This window comes from Poeciliopsis prolifica, unplaced genomic scaffold, assembly GCF_027474105.1.
Source record: "Poeciliopsis prolifica strain line A6 unplaced genomic scaffold, Auburn_PproV2 SCAFFOLD057, whole genome shotgun sequence".
In the NCBI taxonomy this organism is placed as follows: Eukaryota; Metazoa; Chordata; class Actinopteri; order Cyprinodontiformes; family Poeciliidae; genus Poeciliopsis; species Poeciliopsis prolifica.
The window spans coordinates 2242015-2255513 of record NW_026562432.1 but is presented as its reverse complement, the minus strand read 5'-3'; positions in this window follow the sequence as shown (position 1 = coordinate 2255513).

The following is a 13499-nucleotide window of genomic DNA, read 5'->3' as shown; positions in this document are numbered from 1 at the left end:
TGTATTTGAAAAAAGAAAAAAATGCAGCACATTGCACACAAAGCACATTGTGAAGCGGCGAGGTGTCCATTTAAACCAGCAGTCAGTTCCAACAGGTCAGGAGATCTTTTTAAAAAACATCACCTTCCTCTGCTTTCTGCTTGTAGACGTTGTTGGGGCCGTCTGAAGGTTGACCCATGCCCCCCCCCACACCCCTCCATTCCCTTCTTCTTCATTGGAACAGCAGGGGAGGGTCACCCTCTTTTTCTGTTTCCTGCAAACGTATTAGCTGCTTGAAAATGATAAATGTGACATTGAAAGAGAATCTGTTTCTCTCTTTTTTTTTTTTTAACAATCAGAGGCAATTCTTTACCCTCTCCCTCTCAAACCTTCCACTAAACTTGTTATGGGCTTGATGACCTTCCAGCAGGTAAAAACAAATTACAACACACATGGTGTCTTTAAGTCTGATCTGCAAGCAGAGGTTGTCTCAAGGACAAGCTGGCTTCAGGCTGTTGTACATAATCCCCCAATTCACACCCACCTCCCCAACACACACAAGCACAACGAAGCCAGCCTCCAACCACACACTCTATCCAAAGATTCTGAAGCTGCTGCAAATAAAACACATTTTTGATGCAAAATGCAGAACTGAAAAGTTAAGAAAGTTCCAACATTAGCCTGTAAATTTTACAAGATCCAAACACGTCTCAAGTTCCAAAACACCAGATCTGCTAATGAATTTTATGAGAGAAAAATGAATGCAAGATTATTGCAGAAGCATTCAGTTACTTCATAACAGTTCAAGCTAGTGTTATGCTATGACCGTGTCTTCTGAAGAGTTCATGTAGTTCTTTTATTCAACAGTGTATTAGGGCCATTATAGATTTAAAAAAAAAAAAGAAAGCAGAGGAAATTTCAGATTAGAAAAAAAACAAAATAAAATTTTATGAGCATGAACAGTTGAAATATTTTTTCAAAAAAATTTGAAATTTTGAGAATAAAAAATATTCTGTGATAAGCTGTTGAAATTCAGATATTTTTGACTTTTTTCTACAAAAAATGTACTGGCCAAAAATTTACTTTCCTATTTACAGCAGCCCTAGAGTGCTGTTTTACTTTTGTGCATTTTTTAAAACAAAAATGTTTGTTGTTAAACTGCTGCTACCATGACATGAAACAGATGAATGAAAATTTTTGGTGATCCAAATAAATTTTTAAATATTGACATTTAGGATTGTGCACATTAGCTAAAATTAGAGCAAATTTCTGCAAATGCAAATTAAAAAAGTGATGTGACAAACATGCATGTCTCTATAAATGCATTATTGCATTTGAAAAATAAATAGTGCAACACAAAGCACAATGTGAAGCAGCAGGATGTCCGTTTAAGATTTAACCAAAAGGTTGAGGGAACTGCACAATTCAAAATATCTTACTCAATTTCACTAAAAGAACTTTTACTCTCCCCTGAGATGGATTTTGGCTTTTCTGAAACAAAGTTAATGTGCGGAAGGGAAGATGGAAACATTTGTTCTGACACAGCGAACTTTCCCAACCACTGCTGGTAACACAGGCATGAAACTCGGAAAAATTTCTAGATCCAAACATTCTGCACTGACAGAAAATATCTCTCTATTTTTTCTATCTCTCTATGGGGCTCATGCCAGTTTGCAAACTTGCATCTCGTTTATAACAGCCATACGGAACATCAACATGTGATGAAATCACGCTTAACGCAGCCTGGTAGATTCACTTCAAAAGTACTGATGGAAATATGCCTAATTTATATTTTTTGCAACATTTTTAGCCCTGTCTCTGTTAACACTGTCAAAAGTGTATTTGATCATTGTGTGGTGTAATAAAATAAAAACTGTTTGATTGTTTGAATCATGACAAAATAGCTTGCAGTTTCATTGAGTTCCTGAGTCCAGTAATGAAAATTTACACCCCAGGAATTTTGTTAAGCCATCAGGATGAAAGTATTGCTACTACAATTATAATTTTGGTGTCAAATTTCACAGGAAATGACAAGTCATTCTGAAAAAAAGACACATATAGTGATGCAGATTATATACTTGGGATTTTTTTCCCTTTATTAATAAAATCTGCTGTGTTGCAGTTAAGAAATACAGGCTCAAACACACATGCACACATGTATTCTTGTCTCTCTATGGGTCTGAGGATTTTTATTGATGCCTAATCCAGACATTTTTTTCAAAACTTTTTCGAAATGAGAATGTTGCTTTGTCTGTCCACATATAGTTTTCAATAAACATATGAATTAATTGTGGTTAATTAACTACTGGCCCTCCAATTAACTCGGTAATATATTTGAATGGAGTCCCACCACTAATTCTTGCATATGGCGACAAATGAAGTGTGTTAAATATTCACCACAGGGGAAGAACATCTGTAGGCTGACAACATATTTAGCTCCTTTTAAGTGATGTCAAATATTTTTCCTTTTAATCACTGCATACATGTTTTATATTATTCCAGTAAATGTTGGCAATGTCTCCTTCAAATTGTTTCTGAAAAAAACAAAAGAAAAAAGAAACGTTGATCTCAGCAGACAGTGAAGGATTTGGCAGGGAAAAGCCTAAAGCTTTAGAAATACAGACACTTATGACAGACCCACGCTGTGCTGGTAGAACTTTTACGAGAACAACCACACATGCAGTCCTACTTTCCTTGAAATCTGTGAGCTGATATCCTAAATCATCTCACATTTACCAAGAACCCACCACCCTGAGTTGGGACGGGGTCCGGCTCTGAGGCTGTAAATATAATCCTGGCTGATGTTTCCAGAGGATCTCCGAAGGCTCTGGAGCTGGTTGTCTCCATAAAGTAGTGAAATACTGTGAAAGGTGATGGCAGCAGCTCAGAGACACGACTTTCTGAGCATTTCCAGATGGACCTCACCAACAGTCTGCAACAAACACCAACGCCCAGAGCAGAGCAGCAGAATGGGTGAGTTTTTTGGGGGAGTTGTTTTTCTCCAAGACAAACATTTTTTAAGACATCTTGAGAAGCTGTTGCTGGTTTTTAAAATGTGTCGAAATGAGATGAAAAAATGATGATTAAATGCAAAGCTTTAAGTGGTGAAGATCAAAAATGTTCACACATGGCAAGGACTAGCATGCAAGAGTTTCTTTTCATTTTTAGAATTCTAGGCAGCTGAACCAATAACAAATGGAACCACAGATTTATTTGCAACTTTTGACATTTGTACGTCACATGACATATGGCTTAAAATTTACATTTTAGAAACTAGCAGTGAAATTTAAAATTCAGATGGGAGCATTCTGTGTTACTTTGGCAAAATAAATAATGCAAGTGTCATCTAATGTTATGATTTAAGCTGTAATTCAATGGCTTAGATTCACATCTTCCATACAAATTATGTATAAAATGCTAAACAAATGTCTGATGCACTGATAGTTGACTTTGTAAATAAATTATAGGTGAGGTTGAGGTTTAAGGTGATTTAGGTTGAGGTTTAAGGTGCAGATGAAGTTTTAGTTCAAGTTAGTGTGAGGGAAAATATCTGGGTTAGGCATAAATACAGTTACTGAAATGAATGAAAGTCAAGACAAAGTCCTAATAAGGACAGGATACAAGCCTGTGTGTGTTTATGTTGGGTTTGTCAATGTTAACACACACTTTTGCCCATTTCTGTGAACGAGCTCAAAATTTCACATGTACGAATTATTCCGGTTGCTCGGCTAGATGAGGACAAAGCGACTGTCGCATCATCCAGAAAATGAATAAAGAGGGACATTTTTAAATGAACAAAATAAACAAAATGATTTCTGTTAAACCTTCCTGAATATAAAAATCAGACACCAGGTTTTGATTGTGATCGACTACAGAATCCTCCCCCCCCTGGCCCCCCCCCTTCTTTGAACCTCTGATTGTTGTTCATATATCAAAATGAAATTGGATACATTCATTTTCTAAGTTTTACTTTTTGGATTTCAGTTCACGCTACAGGTTCAATATCATAAGATCTGCAAGGAGTATATGTGAAAGTATTTACATGTGAGTCTTTCTGAATACAGCTTGATACCAACATTTGTTTACATTGTGTTCTTTTAATGTGTGGCTAAATTCACGTGTTTCTAAGTCAGGAACATTTTTTTAAGTGTGTTTTTGACTCTCCTGTCGGCCCTGCCAGCTGACAGCCCACTGTCTGATTAAAAAGGCACTTTACTGATATTAATATTAATGCCACTCCGTTTTATTCAGGACGTCTGCCTGCCACTCTGATGGGAATGCACTTTACCTCTTTAAATGGTGTGTGTGTGTGTGTGTGTGTGTGTGTGTGTGTGTGTGTATGAATGAATGTGAGTACCTGCAGAATGCTTCATGTGTGTTTTTGGTTTAAACAAAGCTGTCACAAATTAAGGATCCGTTGAACCCATTAGCACCACAGTAGTTTTAAACTTACAACCGCTTTTAAAATAATTTGCTGCACAATCGCTGTCACGTTTTGCCCAGCATATTTTTTTTTTACTTTATTAAGTGTTCTTTTAAAACAGAGACAAAATATTTTAGTAACACTGGTGAAGACAAGGAGAAAAATTTATCTTTTTTAGATTGAAGGTCAACAAATAAACTACAAAAGAAAAAGACTTTTGTCAATGTTTTCCTATGAAGGTCTAAGTTCAAGATCATTGAAAATTTTAAGAACATATTGTTTACCGTATTTCTCTCAATTTCTCTAAAATTTTTCTGGTGCACTTTGGGTAATCTTTGAAATTACCCAAACCATTCATGTGCAAAACACATAAGGGACCTAGCTCCACCTTCGAGGTGCAGATTCTCGACTGAAAGTTTCTGCCTCACAGAGCAGCCCTCCATAGGAAGTCTCGCCCACTCAGCTCCTTCAGACTAGCCAGCAGCAATTAGCAAAGACCTGGTGGAATTCCACATCAGCTGAGCTGATTGTAGGATCTACTTCCCAGAGCAACACTGGTAAAAATGTTGTCAACAGAGGAGCCATGTTGTGATGACTTCCTGAAGGCGGAGTTTCAGAAAGAGGGGAAGTTTTTAAAGAGACAGTGGCCCAATTTCAAGGTACGAAATCACAAAGTTAAAGTTCTTTTAAGTCATATTTGACATATTCAGCATATTTATGTCAACTGAAGGGAACACAGAATTATTTTATAACACTTTCAAAAAACTATGTGGTTGGAAAACACATAATTCTGCCCCTTTAACGGAAACAGACTTTCCAACCCAGCCTGATCTTCCAACCTGCTTGTTCCATAACTACCATCAGGTGTTTGCTTTAACTGACAGTGAGTCTTTTTCATCACTGTGGGGGAATTTTAGCCTGCTTTTCTTTCTAACGTTGCTTCACTGCAGGATTTTTAAGTATTAATAGAATGCTTAATGTCAAGCTCAAACATTTCAATTGGATTTAAGAAACGTTCACTTGGCCACTGACAGGTCTTTGTTACTTTAGACCAGAGGTCTGCAACCTCAGCTCAATGGGAGAAACCCCAGATGGAGCGCTGCAGGAGATGAGAATTACTTGGAATGCCATAGGAAGGAGGAAGGCAGGAAGTAGGAGTTTTGGTGTATGTGAACTTGTGAATAATTTGAAGAAATTACTGATAATTCCTTTAAATCAACATTTTAACCTTTAAATCAACAAAGACCTTCTTCCTTGAAGACAACACTGCTAACCATGACACTGGTTTGTCACGAAACTTCTGTTACCTTTACACATCTGTTCTTGTGGACGTGTGTGACACCGATTAGTTTCTCACCATTTTTTTTTCCTACCAGCTGAGAGGAAGAGAAATGGAAGGCAGCGCATGGATGATGACGACAGCGGACTGGAGCCGAGCACAAAGCTCCGGGTTATCAAACTCATTAATCTACATGCCATAGTCCTCGGATGAATAATTGTGTGTTGAATTTATCTGCCACTGTGATAGCTACCGCTCAGTTCTCCCTGCAGTTCCGCCGATTCTATGCATTGTACTTCAGACTCGTAATTATAGCACGCTTTGTCTTTAAGCTGGCTGGAGGTGATGGTAAAGGTGGAAAACAGATTCTTATTCTCCAATTCTCACTGCTTTTCACTCTGTCAGTCAGATCAAAGAGTTACAGAATACCAACGTTAAAAATACTGAAAAACCTTTTGGTCAAAACTTTGATTTTTAAACGTCTAAAATAAGACGAGAACAAGTGTCATTATTTTCTGCCATTTAGAAACAACAATACCAATGTTTTAACTCAGGAAGAGAATTCAGAAATTAATATTTGATGGAACAACCATGAAGTCTTCAATGGGGTTCAGTGCAGTGGATTCTTCATTTTTGCCAGAACTGTAAATGTATATTTGTAGCAGATGAAATTTCTATCTCATGACAAATTAATTTGGCCTTTTTTATCTCATTTTCTTGAGATGGAAAGAAACAAAACTCAAAGAAAAAGTGATTTCAAACTAAAAGTAGCTTCTTCTTTTTTTTGCTATCAGAGGATAAAATTTGAGACAGTGAAGATCAATTACTGTAATGCACCAGTCTATCCAGATAAATTTGACCATTTTATTAATTTTTTTAAGTGCAACATTAAATTTTCCAAAGTTAATTGAATTCATTTTTGACAGTGTGAAAAATCACAGAAATGCTTGGAAACATACAAAAAAATATAAAAATGTCCATATCACTGTCACTCTGATCCTTCCTGTTTCCCCTGATCCTTCCTATTTTCTTTGGTCCTTCCTGTTTCCTCTGATCCTTCCTGTTTCCTCTGATCTTTCCTGTTTCCTCTGGTCCCTTCTGTTTCCTCTGGTCCTTCCTGTTTCCTCAAATCCTTCCTGTTTCCTCTGATCTTTCCTGTTTCCTCTGGTCCTTCCTGTTTCCTATGGTCCTTCCTGTTTCCTCTGGTCCTTCCTGTTTCCTCCGGACCTCCCTGTTTCCTCTGGTCCTTCCTGTTTCCTATGGTCATCCTTTTCATCAGGTTTTAGACTTCATCACAACTGGGCCTAATCGTTGAGTTAATTCTTCAACATGCCAACAGGCAACGGCCTGCTAATAAACATGTTAGCTAGCCGATGTCTGCTTGCTAATACAGAACATAGCCAAGTTTTGTAGCAACACAAACAGAATTGTCTAACATACATGGGTTAAGACAGAAAAGAAGATGAGAAAATTTTCAAGTTTTTAGATTAACTCTTAACTATTTATGGAAGCATGAGAACCTACTAAGAGTAAAGTGCACAAAAACGTATTTTTACATTTAGATATGGCGGAAAAGCTTCTTTTTATTCCTCGTAAGCGAGTTCAGTTTGAAAAAAACTGAGAAGTGGGTCACGAGGAAGACTGAGAGCTTTCCTGACTGTGTTGCTGCAGGACGTCAGCTCCGGTGTGGTGTCATGTCACGCTGCAGACACTCAGCCGCAGACATGTCGAGCCTTTCAACACGCACATGCACTTGCACTTTCCAACTTGTCCATATGCGCACGCACAAGGTCTGAGAGAGCAGGTGCACATCAGCCGTGACGTGTTCCCACTAAATGCCACCTCAGGAGGCTGTGAATATTCCATAAGCCTGCCTGTCATTGGCTAGAAGTGAGAAATCATAATGAAGCATGAAGAGCGGATCATTCTCTATTCATTTGACAACATTAGGCTCTTTCATAAGCCAGCTGAAATATTTATCAGCTGGTGGAAACCGTTAAATATTATCAGCGCCGAACCAAAATTACTTCCTTCAAAAAGAAAAATGAAACAAGGAAAGTTTCAAAAAGAAGCTCCTTGGTGGCAGCATTATGGTTGGCTGGTTCTTATTGCGCATTATTGGTTCTTAGCAAAACAATTATTAGTCTTCTTTAGCTTTATTTATTTATTTTTTTGCATTAGCTCATAACAAAAGAATTAAGCATGGCCCTTAGGCTTAGCCGTCCTGCTGCAGTGATTAAAAACAGGAAATTATGATTCATAATAGTCAAAGCTGAAATCAGATTACTTCATTTCATTCATTTCTCAAGGCAGACACATTTTGCTTAAAAGACAGAGAGTAATTTAAATATAGTTTAAATTCTGGATCAGAATTACCATAAGAGAGTTTCATTCTGTAAAATGGTTGAGCTTTTGAATTGTTCTCCACCGTTCACCTCTCAGAAATACAATAGGTCAGGTTTGAATTGTATTAGTGTTCAAATTACATTTCCTCAACTATCAGATTTAGGATGAGTTTTCCAGATTTGCATATTTTAGAGTGATAACAGGTTTGTTTTTACCAGTTTGCAAGCGGCTTAATTCTTGAAAACAGATTCATGTTAGAAACTTTATACTGTGGCGTTACTGTGTCAGATGCTTTCTTTTCATTTGTCTTCTGCTCAGTCAGGATGTGGAGTGCTCCACTGGATTCAGATCAGATGTCTGTGGAGGTCACTGGAGAACGGTCAACTCTTCTTCATGTTTGAGAAACCAGTTTAAGGGTTTGGCTGAAGTTCTTAGTCTTCATTTTGTGAACTTTGCACTAGAAGAAGCTCCCGTCCAGCCCCGTCTTCTGGGGTGATTCGGTAAAAACCAAAATGAGCCCAAATGTTTGCTATTACCAAAGACTTTCCTTCATTATTGTAGTTTCCTCTGTACTTTTACATGTTCCCGTGTTGTCTCCATGGCGATGTCAGAATGCTCCATGTAGTTGCAAAACGGACTCCGACAGAAAGCGCAACTCTTTTTTGAAGTTATTTCTTAAAATTAATTCTGAATTGCATTAAATGAAAATCATAATTTGGATATTTTTTTGGTATGCTCCTGATTAAATTGCTCAACCTGGTTGCCGTCGCTAAAAAAATCCAACTTGGTTGTAGGTGATTTTTCCACCTGTAGAGGCGTATGCACACACACAGGGTGGAAGCTATCAGTGAACCTCGTTCTGCACTTTGCTCTGTAAGTGCAGATATGTCACATGAAAAAGTGGACCTTCTGAAGTTCTCATCACAAGAGACGGCTAGACTTTCATAAAGCTGAGATGCAATTAAACAGGAAAAAAAAGTCTCTTTTACACACACAAACACACACACACACACACACACACACACACACACACGCATACATCCTCCAGTCTTCCTCCCCAGTGAACTTCAATCCATCGCTCTAAGTTGTGGACAAAAGAGAGCCAGAATCCCTTTGCGAGCGCACGCGGTCAGAAAGGAAAAAGAACATGACGCGGGGACGTGTCGGAAAGCGAGGGCCCAGACGGTTCCAGAGCTCTGGGGGCCGCTGTGATCTGATATCTTTTTAATTAACGGTATCCCATTCAAGCACTTGAAGGAACAAAATAAAAGAAAAGGGGGGGAAGAAAGAGAAAAAAAGCTGAGACTTAAGTTTTGACAGCTCTAATTAATGTGCATGGAGACCAAGAAAAAAAAGGAAAAATTGAAAAAGTAGGAGAAGATGAGATGATCTCATAGAGGACTGGTGAAGGATTCATTAGACAGGCCGGTCCATCTGAAAGACTTCAAATACTCCCCTCATTCCGACCACTGACTCCATTCACTTGATATTTGGGTTGGGGGGGAGGAAGGGATAGAAGGAAGTAGAAAAGGAGGAAATGAAAAGAGAGAGAAAGAGAGATAGGGGGAAAATGACTGGGAACAGAAGAAAAATGAAAAGAAGAGATGGGAGGTGAGAAGAGAGGAAGAGAAGGGGAGGGAGTGGAGGGTGAGACCCAGAGCTGCCACTTCCCCACCAGGGAGATGAATGACTTTTTACCTCTGGACACTGGCCCTTAATGAAACCTCCAGAGGCCAAACACCAGCGACTCGCACAATCAGCCGCTGTGTGTGCCGCACGCTCACATGCACCGCAGCAGAGGAACGCAACCAGAAACGGCTCCTTACGAGCATATTCACAAACACACACACAAACACAAACACACACACACTGGTCAGAGCAGCAGAGGTGCTGCTGATTGAGACTGAGTCAGGCATACTGCGGCCACTTCTGCTAAAGCAGGTCAAAAAGACAGAGCCCTGGTTTCTGATTTTTTGTTGCTCCATCAAAATGATCCCATCTTTAGGGCCAGATTCATAAAACAAACGGATGTTATCCGTCCTAATTTTGCAAGCCTTCCTCTGCTAAATCAATTTCAGATTACAGGGGAGGATCAGAAGTAGGGATCCACGTTTTTCACTTCAAATACCAATATCTGAGGTTTAGTATATCGCCTGATACGATACAGAAAAACAGGCGAATTGACATAAAATATTTTAAAACAAAAATAAATTTATAACTTTGCATCAGTACAGAATGATTAACTACACCAACAGCCTCACAAACTTGGTGAAAGATGGAAAAACAACACAACTTTCATTTGTTCAGTCAGTTAAATTAGGATGATAACAGCTGGTGTAAAATACATAAATGGACAAAAACAATAGCTTTGGTCAAACATATAAAAATAAACTGCAACAAATCTTTCCAACAGTTCAGTAAATGCAATTAGGAATTCTAATTATAATATAAAATAAATAAAGCATGATGTCAGTCAGAGCACAAAGCATAGAATTAGACTGAATAGATTGGTCATTATGGATTGGGCACATTGTTACTGATTCCCTAGATTGATTTTTATTTTTGTGTCAGTATTTGAGCAATACAGATGTAAATAAATACCTGTACATCTCCACTGCCTGGTATCACTTCTCAGTTGCTCCTTGGATTTTTTCTTTTAAACATTGCACTTTAAGCTTCGATGATGGAGATAACAGTTGTGTTACGTCTGGAGGATCTTGTCCTGTCCTGCCAGCTTCTATAGATGACCTTTTAACTGCCAGCGCTGAGAGAAAGTTCTCAGGAAGTTGATTCCTTCCAACTTCCATCCACAGAGTCAGTCAGTGGGTTTTTATTGGCACTGCTGGCATTTCTGTGGTACACCCCCACCACCACACTCACGCCACCTCCCAGTCTGTCCAACTCCATCCCTCTAATACCCTCAATTAATGCAGCGCGGCAACGCGGGGTTATCACTCCCCGCATCTCCCTTACCCCCCTCCACTCGTGCGCAATGGCGCCCTTCCATCGCTCCATCCCTCTCCATCATTCTCAATTAAAACAGAAGCCGGATGGTTCGCTTTTATCTGCTCTTATGAATATGTAGGAAGCTCTTATCCCTTCGCCGAGCACCAGGTGAAATGAGCACCGCATAGAAATGCTTCTGTTGTTTGGGGCTCAAACAGGAAATACCTTTGCTCACCTGAGCATGTTATCTCTGCTCTGCTCGGAGAATCACTGCGTTATTTTTGCCAAATAAAAAGAGATATTACCTGTATTAATTTCTGTTTTTTGTATGACTGTAGAGCTTTTATTGGGACTTTAATTATTCTGTGTTATTTTGTAGTGCATTCAGAATTGAGAATAAACTGTTTCATTAAAGAAAATTGTGTTTGTTTGTGTGTGATTTGCCATTTTATGTTCCCCACAAATTTTCCAGTTATTAAATTGAGATTTCCTAATCTCAATTGTGAAATCTGAATTTCACAATTGAAACATAAGTCTGAGAACACAGTACGTCTTGGATACAATTGTAAATAAAAATCTTTTGTTGTTGCTACTTTAATTATTTCCTTTGAATTAGCTAAGTTTTTGTTTTTACTGCAGTTCTGCCCAATTATATCACATTTTTGCAGGAATAATTGTGTTTTGTAGATATTTTTGCACTTTTGATGGATTGTAAGATACAAAACAAAGAAATGTTAAACGTCATTAAAGTAAAGCTTATTTTTATTATTAACTTAAAACTTTAATTATAAACTTTATCTTCCACAAAGTGAGACAAATGGACAGACATTTGTTTCAAACATATACATAAAATCTGCAATTCTTTTCTTTTTTCTCTCTCTGTTGAAGATCAAGCTGCATCTTCACTCCACACAAAGACGTCCTCATTCCTTTGGATCTTCAGTTCCACATAAAGACAGGGTGGATATTTTAGAGCTTTATGGGTGATGGAAGAAAGCATCAGTAGCGTCAGATCATTAGTTTAGTCCTTGTTTGAGGCTCGTCCAGCAATGAGCGATATGATAAAAAATAAAAGGAAAATGAAAGGAACAGATTTCTCTTTCAACAGTTGAGAACAAGAGCAGGGAAGTTTCAGTTGTGGGGAGCAGCGCCATCTGTTGGATGTGTCAAGACGCAAAGAAAGAGAAGCCAGCAGAGAAATAATCCCTTTGCTGATCATTAAAAACCTCTCATCAGACTAAAAGGGGTGAGATGCAGACAGACATGAAAAATAGAGCAGGATGAGAAAATAAGAATGTAGAAGAGATAACAAGGGAAAGAAGGTGGAGGAAATAAAACAGCAGCACATGAAGCAAGCTGGTATCGAGTGAGAAGCAAAGGAACGGAAGGAAAATATGAAACGAAGAAACAAACTGAGATATAAACGATAAAATAAGGGAAAAGAAAGTTGGTAAGATCAGAAAAAAGTAAAAGTAAAGAAGGAAGGAAAGAAAAATGGAGGAAAGTAGAGAGGAGAGTTTATAAAAGGATGATGAGCAAAGAAAGAAAGTTTGAAGACAAAAATAAGGAACTTCAGAAATAGGAAAAAAAAAACACATAAAATTAAGGAAAATTATGGAAGAAAAACCATAAACAGATTAAGAAAAATGATGAGTTATGTACAAAGCAGAGCACATGTCCACATTAGCGCAGGTGAATATGCTGCTGTGTGTCTGCTGCTCTGCTTAAGACCTCCACTACGTTTGACACCTGACTGAAACCCAACACCCTCCTATTGGCCTGCCTCATTACCCTGCAGAGCAAACCGAGGACTGTTCACCGTCAGAGAGAAACCAGGAACGGGCAGAGAGAGTGTGTGTATCTGCGTGTGTGGGGTAGGGAGGAACAGAGGCACAGAGCCTGCAGGCTCAGCGTCACTCACATCAGCAAATGTGTCCCTGAGTTTGACATATGTCTGATATGTATGTCTCCCACACACTAACACGGACATCCAAAAATACGCACACACACTTCAATCGCGCTCCATCGCCAAGGGCCCACTGTTGGCTATTCCCTGATTTCACACACTTTAGAGCTGTAGCCTAAGGCAGCCAGCAAGGCAGCCTCCTGTGTCAGAGCACACACACACACACACACACGCACGCACACACACCCACACACACAGTCATCCAGTACAAAACACTGGATCCCCCTTTGCAACAATGTGCAGAATTTAATGAGAAATGAGAGTGTGTGTGCATGCATCTGGGCGTTTGATTGTGTGTGTTTTTGACTGGGGCCGACAGACTTCTGCTTTAAAGAAATCAGCTGAGACTCGTCAACCCTGGTAGAGGGTAAAATCCACTGTTCCAAAATCAGATTCAAAGCAAACTGTTCCAAATATTTGGAAATGTCAAAAGACTTCAATCTTCAAACATCTTTACGGAAATGTTTCAGTTATTTCATGTTAGCTCATTTAAAATATGAAATTATATACTCCTATTAAAATTGCCACAGAGTAACAATCTCAACAATGTCCTGTGTTGG